The sequence below is a fragment of the Camelus ferus genome, chromosome 16 (assembly GCF_009834535.1).
Source record: "Camelus ferus isolate YT-003-E chromosome 16, BCGSAC_Cfer_1.0, whole genome shotgun sequence".
NCBI classification, from domain to species: domain Eukaryota; kingdom Metazoa; phylum Chordata; class Mammalia; order Artiodactyla; family Camelidae; genus Camelus; species Camelus ferus.
Genome location: NC_045711.1, coordinates 37364402 through 37374829, shown reverse-complemented (window position 1 = coordinate 37374829; position 10428 = coordinate 37364402). Strand labels below are relative to the sequence as shown.

At 46.8% G+C, this 10428-nt stretch overlaps 1 long non-coding RNA gene across 1 annotated transcript; it reads left to right on the top strand.

Annotated features, from left to right (window-relative positions):
* The first annotated feature begins 321 nt into the window (after nucleotides 1-321).
* LOC106728956 lies at nucleotides 322-7838 on the top strand. The gene is made up of 3 exons (XR_001365228.2): nucleotides 322-463; nucleotides 833-941; nucleotides 6980-7838. It is a non-coding gene; the product is annotated as an uncharacterized LOC106728956 (long non-coding RNA).
* Nucleotides 7839-10428: the final 2590 nt, after the last annotated feature.

The following is a 10428-nucleotide window of genomic DNA, read 5'->3' as shown; positions in this document are numbered from 1 at the left end:
GTCGCTCCGCGTGCGCGCAAACCGCATTTCGCCGCCGCCGCCGCCGCCGCAGCTACGCACCCAGCCCCAGGGGGGCGGGCTGGAGGGAGGGGGCGGGCCCCGGGCGCCGGCCGGGGGTCGCCTGCAGCCATGGCGCTGCGGGGAGGGGGCTGCCGACCCGCTTCACCTGCCGCAGAGGGGGCGGCAGGCGCCGCGTTCACCTGCCGGAGCGGGAGCGACCAAGGCGAGGAAGAGGCGGCGGCGCGCTCGGCGGCGTCTCCGGGTCCTAGAACCGCAGGCTCCAGCTCGCTCGGAGTCGGGGGGCTGGCGGGGTCTAGCTGAAGAGGGTCAAGGCCCGAGGGACAGAGGGGACATTTCTCGGAGTCGAGGACTGCCAGCACCTGCGAGGGCGGCTTGGAGACCCATGATTATGCGGAATTGGAGCGCAAGGGCTGCGACCCGGCTCGGGTTCCTGACAGAGAAGGTGGGAACCCCCTTCCAGGCCCCCCAACCCCTTGTTTCTCTCCTCTGTTTAGCCCAGAACCAAGCTGAGGACTAGAGGGAACCATCAGCAAATGAGAATCCCAAAGCAGGGCAGAGGGCGCAGATCCAGGACAGCGGAGACCCCCGTGACCTGTTCCACTCTGGAACAACTCTGTGCCTGAGCCGGAATCTCCAGTGCTTTAAGAATGGGGTCTCCCATGGGAAAAGGCAGGCTCCGAGGGACCACCAAGGCAGTCTCAAAGAGGAACACAGGGGTTGGGGAATGGAGGATTAAAGCCAGCATCCACGCCAGGGAAAGGAGCAGGCACCACAGAGGGGAAACAAATCTCCTTGATGCTATCACCTCCAGGGAGCTAGAGTGGCCTCTCGCCTTGAAGAACAACAATCTCTGATGTCTGGGAATTGCAGAAATACTTCCAGATGTCTTCTTTCATTCATCCTGACAATGACCAGGGAAGGTAGGTATTGATATCTTCATTTTAGAGATGGGGAAACTGAGACTCAGAGTGGCTAACTTGAGTGACATGCCCAAGGGCACACAGCTAATAAAGGGCAAAAACAGGCCTCCTTCAGAATCTACACTGCCCTGGAGCTGCTGTCCTGGCCTCTCACTGACCCTCTCAATCAGGAAGGACCAGAGGATGAAAGAGTATTGGGGCAAGCAGCAATAGAACCCCAAGTCTGGGCACAATCTCCAGCCTGAATTTGAGGCTTTTCTCTTTCAGTTGTTCCTCTCGCTCCCCATTTCATTTGTGGGGATCCCCAGTTGGTCCCTCCTTACACTATCAAGGCATTGAGGAGAGAGGGCCCATTAATGAGCCCTAGATTTTCTCTAGGCTAGGCCAGGGCCGTAAGTGTCCCCTCCCCTTATAGCTTCCTCTTCCTTCTGCCCTCCCTTTTAAACTCACAACCACAGACAGGAGTTTAAGCAGGAGCTGGGAAGTTTATATCTAATTTTTAAAAATCTAATCTTAAGAAAGGCCCTAGAATGAGCCAGCCCCTTTCCCCAGGCTGACCTGATTTAAGCCTTTCCTCTGCCAAGGTAACCAGCAACTCTGGCAGGTGACAGATTTTGTCACTTATTTCGTGTCCCAGCCAGGGACCATAAGGTAAGACAAAGCAGGATTCCCCTTGGGTGTGTGAAGAAGGTGGTCCATTCCGTGCCCACTGCCCTCACCTCTAGCCTAGAGCAGATCGAAATCTTGCCCTTGGGTTTCTGCCCTTGGGTTCTTGCCCTTGAGATTAGCTATGTCCTCTCTTTTTCTTCCTTCTTTCCTTCCTTCCTTCCTTCCTTTTTTTAAAAAAATTTAGTCCTTGACCTCCTCAGTGGCTGTCTCTTTCCATTTAATAAACCTTTACTTGGCACCTGCTGTGTACCCAGCACTGTGCTCACTCCTGGAGATTCTATGACAGATGAGAAGAGTCTCTGTCCTTGGGCTGCTCGCAGTCTAGAAAGGGATGGAGTCTAAACACATCTAGGAGGGTGGCTGCTACCAGTTAGCCTGTGGTACCAGGTGTTCATGCTTCCTTTTGCCCAGAACTACTTCTTTAAGTGGGTAGGGCAAGGGTGGGAGTTGTGCCCTGCAGCTGAAAACCCGAGTGGGTTAAGTAGCCTCTAATGTAGTAGTTGCCAGCCTGTATCCTCAACCCTTGGGGGTGTTCAGGCCATTGCCGCCCACCACCCACCCAAGGCCTGATGAAAATAAGCCTGCTCTAAGTAGGACCTCTTGTGTGGAAAATGATCAACTTAGCAAGCCTACATTATCTCTCTCTCATGTAAGACACCCAAAACAAGGGGAAGGAGGAAAATTAATCAATTATTACCTAATAGATTTGGTTGGCTTGGCAGGAAGTATCTTTCCAATTGTGGTCCACGAAGGAGGAAATTCTAGAAGGGATGCTTGATGAAATTTGGGACCAATGCCTTGGTGGGTCTGTGCTTCCCCCTGCTGGGCACAGAAGGTATGACAGCCAAGACAGGGCAAGGCCTCCAGCAGTGATAGAGATGGAGTCACAGCGTGGGTGACATTTCTGAACTGTTGTCACTTTGTCACCTCCGATGGAATGATTATGTAGTCACTGGACACACTCAGAGCTCAGGTAACTGAGCAGGTTTCCCCAGGAATCTCTTCCCTCCTCCTCCCTGCTCACCATTACTCACTTGCTGCCTCAATTTTTTTAAAGGTAATAATACATGTGCACAATTAAAAACAAAAAAGTTTTAATGTATCTTTCCCAGAGATATTTTTGGATATATACAAGCAGTGTGTGTGTGCGCGCGCGCATGCGCGTGTGTGTTTAACACAAATGGTAGCACATACTCCACACCGTTTGGCACCTTGCTATTTTCATTTATATTTGTCTCTCAAAATCTATATAGTCTTCCATCATCTGGTTGTGCCACAGTTCATTTCACTATTCCCCTCGTAGTGGACATTAAGGTTGTGTCAGCCTTTTGTTATTATAAACAATGGTGCCTTCAGGAAATATCTTCGTACATGTATTTGTTTTCACTTATGTATATATCCGTAAGACAAACTTATAAATATGACATTGTTGGGTCAAAGGTTATATGCTTTTAAATTTTGTATAGATTTTCACTGGAATCTGGATAGATTTGGAATTGCCTTCCAAAAAGTTTGCACCAATTTGCAACTTCCAACAATGAATGAGATTGCCTGTTTCCCCCATCCTAACAGAGGGTATTGTCAGGCCTTTTGGGTTTTGGTGAAGCCTCTTTGAAAGTCTTTGTCACAAGGCAGATGATGATCTTCCTTTTTCTTCAAGGCAAAGATGATGTCTTTTCTGTCCCTGTTTCCCCAGCACAGGACTTGAATATTGAATGACAGAAAAAGGGACTCCATTTTGGTAGGCCTCGAGGGAGAAGTAAAGGGTTAGAGTTAAGGATGAAGCCTGGCTTTAAGGGCCACTCTTGTTTGCAGGCCCCAGTCAAGCCTCTGCCCCAAATCCAAAGCCCTCCCCTTGTAGAAGCCTCCCAGATTTTGTGATCTGAGATTGGAGGCCCAGCATCCCCAGGGCAGCTCTCCCTCAGCTCTCATGCATCCCAGGGATGGGCCTCATCATCCCTGAGCTGCCGAAAGACTGGAAATAAGTCAGATGTTCAGCTATAGGGGATCGGTTAAACCAGCAATCCAATAGAACTTTCTACAATGATGGAAGTGTTCTCTATCTTTGCTGGCCAATATTGTAGCCACTAGCTACATGTAGCTACTAAGTACTCGAAAGGTGCAACTGAAGAAATGAATTTCAGGTTTTACTTATTTGTAGTTAAGTTACATGTAAATTGCCACATGTGGCTACTATACTGGACAGTGAAGAGTTAAATAAACTATGGTATAATGGTATATCCCCACAATGGAAAACTATGACACTATAAAAAAAAAAATGAGGATGCCAGGTACTGATATGGAAATATCTTCAGGATATATTTTGAAGCAAAAATATGGTGCAGAACAGTATATATAGTATGTTCACTTTTGTGTAAGAAAGGGAGGTGGAAATAAGAATAAATGTTTGCATTTACTTGAATTTACATAAGGAAGGTAATAAAAGTAGTAACCTGTAAGATTCTGGAGAAACCTGGTGGACCAGGCAGAGGTGGGAGCAAGACTTCTCAGTGCATTTCTCTCTATATCATTTTGATTTTTGAAGCACATGCTTTTATTGCCTATTCAAAAAATTAAGGGAAAATAAAAGCAAGTCGCTTGCTGCCTAACCAAGGAGGGCTGCTCTGTCCCCCTTGGTGGCAACCTGTACACCAAAGAGGGAAGTAACCCCATTACACCAACCTTTCTAAGTCTCCCACCAGAGGACAGCCCAGGGGAGTGAGATATACAACGCCTTGTGAGCCACAACCCTGGTGCAAAGGTGCCCAAACATGGCTGTGCATCAGAATCAGGATCTTGTGGGGAGTAGGATCAGGGATCTGGGATCTTGGGGAAGGTAGAATCAGGGATCTGTGCCTTTTATGGTCTACCAGCTAACTCTCAGGCAGACACTGAACTATCCTTGTCAGTACTTCCCAGTGAAGAGAGGACAAGCCCCTAGTACCAGGCCCATGTCCCTTCCCTGAAGAAATGGTCACTGATGTCTTCCAAACACCAACACCATGGCAGGTGCAGAGACAGTCTCTTTCTATGTGCCATTCAAAACTGAAGAGCAGCCCTGCAAGGCAGATGTAGTTGCTGTGCTCTCCAAGCTCAGTGTCCTCCTGAGTGACTGACTTACTCAAGGTCACACAGCTGGTCATGTCACAGCTAGGATCCAAACGCAGTAATAAACTCCCTGAGCCTCAGGTTTCTCATTTTGAAAAAATGGTGATAGGATTTCATAGAATTTTTGAATATTAAATAAAATTTCAAGTAAAGGGCTAACAGACTTTTGTTTCCAACAGTAACGTGGGTTATATGTCCAGAGAAGCCCTTCCGGTACAAAACAGCTACAAGTGATAGAAATACTAGATAAAAGATAAAGTGTGTGTGTGTGTGCATGCGTGTGTGCGTGCATGCGTGTGTGTGTGTGTTATTTTCAATGCAAAGCTGAACTATCAAGAAGAGAAAAATCCCTAAGAGACACAAACCCAAAAAGGAACAAGACAAAAGCTGGGGCTTCATAACATAGGAGGTTGGATCAGAGATACTCTGCCCTCACAAAATGTGAAAGGTGCCCAAAAGGTAATATCCTTGGATAAACTTGATTTAAAAAAAAAAAAATCCACCTTGCAGAGAGAGATGGTAGGATACTTGCCTGCCTAAATTTATCAAGAAGATATAACCATCCAACAATTGTAAGCACCTGATAACATAGCTTCCGAATTATAAAGCAGAAATAGAGGGATAAAGAGACAAGTCCATCAATATAAAGAAGGACTTAAATCACCTCCCTCTGAAATTGGTAGTTTAATCAGACAAAAAAAAAATTCTATAAGGATGTAGAAGGTTTGAACACTACAATTGACAAGCTTAATCTAATTGAATATTTTGAATACTCCAGTGAACTATTGGAGAACACGCTTTTGCTTGCAGGCACACATTTACAAAAGTGACCACATATCAGACCATAAGGCAAGTCTCAGTCAATTCAAAAAAATCACTTAGACCTCATTATCTGATGGCAATATAATTAAATTAGAAATCAATCATCAAAAGACAACACAAAAAGAAAAGACACCCCATGCATTTGAAAATGTAAAAATGCACTTCTAAAAATAGATAAACAAGGTCCTACTGTATAGCACAAGGAGCTATATTCAATACCTTGCAATAGCCTACAATGAAAAATAATATGAAAAGGAATATATATATATATATATATATATATATATATATATATATATATATATATATATAACTGAATCACTATGCTCTACACCAGAAATTAACACAACATTGCAAACCAACTATATTTCAATAAAAAATAAGAATGCATGTACTTCTAAATAGTTCATGGGATGAAGAACTCCTAAAAGAAATTATTTAGAAGAGAATATCAAGAATATATGTAAAGCCCAGAGCACATAGTGCCCTAAAAACAGAAGTGAGAATGATGACGACGAGGATGTAGCAACACCTTGTGGGGCGGGGGGGGGGTGTCTATAAGGCAAACTCAACGGTAGTCCGTTCTGAGGTCAAAGGAGGTAAAGCGTGAAGGGCCAAGTTTGAAGGTCACCACTGAGTCTGGGAAGGGAGGACCTAAAGGATGAATTACAAACAATAGCCCTGTGAGTTGGAGATTATTCTGGCCCCATTTTTCCTAATGAGGCCACTGAGGCTGCTCACGGGGGGTAGCCCAGGTCACCCAGTCAGAAAATGGCATGGCCAGGATGCAAACCCAAGTTGGCCTTCTTGCTTCCTTGGTGCCCCCTTGGTGCCCCCGAGGGGACAGCCGAGGGAGGTGAGGACCAGCTTTTTGGTTAACAATAAATCTTGATCTCAGATCAAGTGTCTGAAACAGCCTGCCAAGGAGGCACCTACTCGCCTCTCAAGCTCTGGGGTGTCTGGCTGAGCTGAGAGGCCACAAACCACAGCCGTCACTTCATGGGTCTGTCCATCTGTCCATTGCTGGGTCTCAACCAGCTCTGCTAGCCCAGCCAGAACTGAAAAACACGGTCTTTCATTTCAGGGCCCTAAAGTCCACACAGACTGGGGCAGATGAGGCCCCATCCAATCAGCGGCCACACGGACTGGGCACACAAGTGTCCAGAGCTGTTGAGCTGAGAGGAGAGGCTGGGCTGAGGGAGCCACCAGGGGCACCCAGACCCACCCTCCAGGCTAGAGGTCACCTATGATGGGGAGCCTTGACCCTGGCACACAGTAAGTGTTTAATGAGTGCTGACAGAAGGGACATTTTTAGAAGACGTGCTGAATACCAGGCACTGTGCCTATGAAAGGGTCTCATTTACTTTAGTTTGATCCTCATGGTAACACGCTAAAGTTGGTATTATCATTCCTTTTTTTTTTTTTTTTTTTTTTTACAGATAAGGGGACTGGGGCTCAGAGAGATTCTGTGACTTCTTCAAGGTCAAGAGAATGGCAGAGCAGAGAAAAGAACCCAGGCCTGAGGCCCAGCTCTCCCTACCATTTCCCCCGGAACAGGGACAGCCGGTTTTGAAAGTCTCCCTCTCAGCCAGCTGACTGGGAGGTCACTGTGATGAAAGCCAAGATCAGGGCAAGGCCTTCAGCAAACAGCTGAACCGCTTTCCTCATTATTTGATAAGGATCTCTGGTGGGCCAAAAGCCTGCCAGGCACCGGGGAAGAGAGAACTAGACCCAGGCCTGCCCTGGAAAAGCTCACAGCTGCAGTGGGGGTTGTGAGGGGAGGTTCTGTGGCCACAGGGGCCATGGAGGAAGAAGCTAACCCCAGTCCCAGCCTTGACACTTGGGGGTCTGGGACAAGAAGTCAACAGGAGCCCGCTCACAGTTCATCTAAATGTTTAAAAGTTATAAAGCAGGCCAACCCAGATAAATAAATTCTACCCTCTCACCCGCGTAAACATACCTTCAAGAGGACCTGGCAAGCCAGGTTCAAGTCAATTCTCCAACTACAGCTCTGCACTGGAACATGACTGTTCAGGGCGCCTTCCCTTCCCACCCCCAGATCTGTCCTGCTCTGAGAGGAGCCACAATCTCACACACACACACACACACACACACACACACACACACACACACACACACACACACACACCAGGCTGCACAGCCAAACCCCTTCCACACCCACACCCTTCAAAGCACCCTTACCCACCTGTACACAGAGGGCTGTTCACTGAGGGCTGTACTCTCTGCCCTTAGGAGAATAAACCTCGGGGGTGGCCTGTGCAGGCCCTGGAAGCAGGCTTGGGGCCCTCTGGGCAGGGAACCCCAAGATCCCAGGTACCTAGATATAGTCAAGTCCTGGGCTATCTAATATGGTAGCCACTAGCCAGATGTAGCTAATTTCAACTATTTAAAATTAAATGAAATTTAAAATTCAGTTCCTCAGTCCTACTGAGCCACATATCAAGTGCTCCATAACCACATGTGGCTGGTGGCTACCACACTGGACAGCATAGATGGAGAATGTTTCTCTTACTGCAGAAAATTCTACTGGACAGTGCTGGTCTAGAAGGTGAGGCAGGACTCCCAGCGGGCTCCTGACCCTGTGGGAGGGATACAGCTGGAGGAGGCAGAGCTGGGTCCCCCTTGCCCAGATATAAAGGCAGAACTGCCTGAGGATGTCAGGAAGTCTTCACAGAGAGGGTGTCATTTGAGAATTTGACCAAATTAGTGGGAGAAGATGGAAAAAAGAATGTGAATGGCCTTTCAAACAGAGAGAACAGTGTGTGCATGTGCAAAGGTCCAGTGGCCACTGGAATGAGGGTCGTGGGACTAAAAGGGGGAGGGTGAGAGTCTGGAAGGATCCACAAGACCAGTCTTCAAGGTCCTGGAGGCCATGCTAAGGATATGAGACTTGAGCCAGGGGCTGATGGGGGCAGGAGGGGCAAGAGATGGTCAGCTGGGCACATCAGAAAAAGAAGGAAGAACTGAAGACCAGTTGGGGATTTCAAAACAAAACAGAACAACAGACCAAGAGAGAGAAGCAGAGGGGAGGGAAGGGAGAGACCTTTCAGAGGGAAGACATGGCTTTGATGTAAGGGTGGAGACAGCTCATGTTTGGAAGGCAGGAGACGGAAAGATGGCAGGTCACACAGGGACAAGGACGAAGGAGGAGTTACAGATTGCAAGAGAAGCAAACAGTTCCGTTTGGAATTCCTAGAATCTGAGGGGCATCCGTTGGGCCAGTCCAGACAGGAGGGTGGACACTGGGCCAGTTTTGCCCTCCTAGGTTGGTGAAGAAGACATGGGATGTAGAAGTCACTAGAAGGCTGAGTTCTCCCAGGGAGATGAACAAATCCAGAGATCCATCTGAGGACAAGAACTGGGAGGATGTCTTCAGTGGGCTGTGGGGAGGCCACAACAAAGACCAGGACCTGTGGATTTCCCCGGATAAACCACACTTGCTGCGCTGACACCCACAGCATCCAGCAGGCACAGCAAGCACTTGGTCTTTTGTTGAAGAGGGAGGATGGGCGGAGACTGGGGAAGCAAGCCCCAGGAGGTTTCCGGGAGGAGGGGAGTCCAGCCATGGGAGGAGATCTAGAGTGGAGGGACCATGAAGACGACTGAGTTGGGCAATTAGGGTGTTCCTAGTGGCCTTCGAAAAGAATAATGCTTTCAACATGAACCACTGAATTTCAAGGGCAAGTTTGGCGGTAGGAAGAAAAGAAGGGGGTGACCAGAGGGTCAGAATCTAAGCCAGTCATCAAAAGACAGGAAACACACACACATAATTATTGGTGCCATTTGTAACCTGTGTTGAAAATCTGGTTCAAGTTTTTACAGGCAACTCATGGGTTAATCCTTAGAGCCTCAGGGGTTCCATGAACTCCATAAAATGACATAAAGCCCCCCTCAAGAACATAAAATATCACTTATGTAGTATTCCCATCCGGGATGTGTAGCCTGAATCTATCCATAAGGAAACACCAGACAAACCCAAAATGAGGAATGCTCAATTAAAAGAAGAAAAGGCAGTGGGGTCTACTCTGAAAAATTGTCACGGAAGATGAAAAAAGATAAGAAATTGCTCCAAATGAAATACGCCTGACATGACATGAAGAAACATGATAATTAAATGTAATTTGTGATCCTGGTTTGGATTCTACACTAGAGGGAAAAACTACTCTGAAGGACCCATTGTGGGGAAGAGGGTATATCTCAGTGGTAGAGTGTGTACTTTGCATGCACGAGGTTCTGGGTTCAATCCCAGTACCTCCATTGAAAAATAAATAAATAGATAAACCTAATTACCTCTCCCCAAAAAACACACCCAAAATTTTTTTAAAAAAATGAAATTGTGGAATTAAAAAAAAAAAGACCCTATTGAATCAATTGGTAAAATTGGAATATGGACAGTAAATTAGTTGAAAGTATTGTGTCAATGTTATTCCAAAGTTGAAAAGAGTGGTTATGCAAGAGAATGTCCTTGTTCTTAGAAAATACCCACTGAAGTATGTACAGGTAAGTGGGCATGATGATTGCCACTTACTACTCTCAGTTCAGGAAATAAATAAATGTTGAATATAAATCTGTATTTCACAGAGAGTAAGAGAGGGAACAAATGAGACAAAATTTTAACAACTGGTGAATCTGGGTAAGGGGCATATGGATGTTTGCATCTTCTTGCAACTCTTCTGTAAGCTTAAAATTTTTCCAAATACAAAGTTTAAAAACAACAACAACAAAACTCTACCCAAACCAGGAGCGTCCTGAAATTAGGGTCCTTTATCCTGCTCTTTTCCTCCAACGCTGGCCCTGGCCTGGACCAGGGCAGACCCTCAGTGGGTGTCCTGTATGTACGAGGCAGCATTAGAGGTGCAGGTGGCGA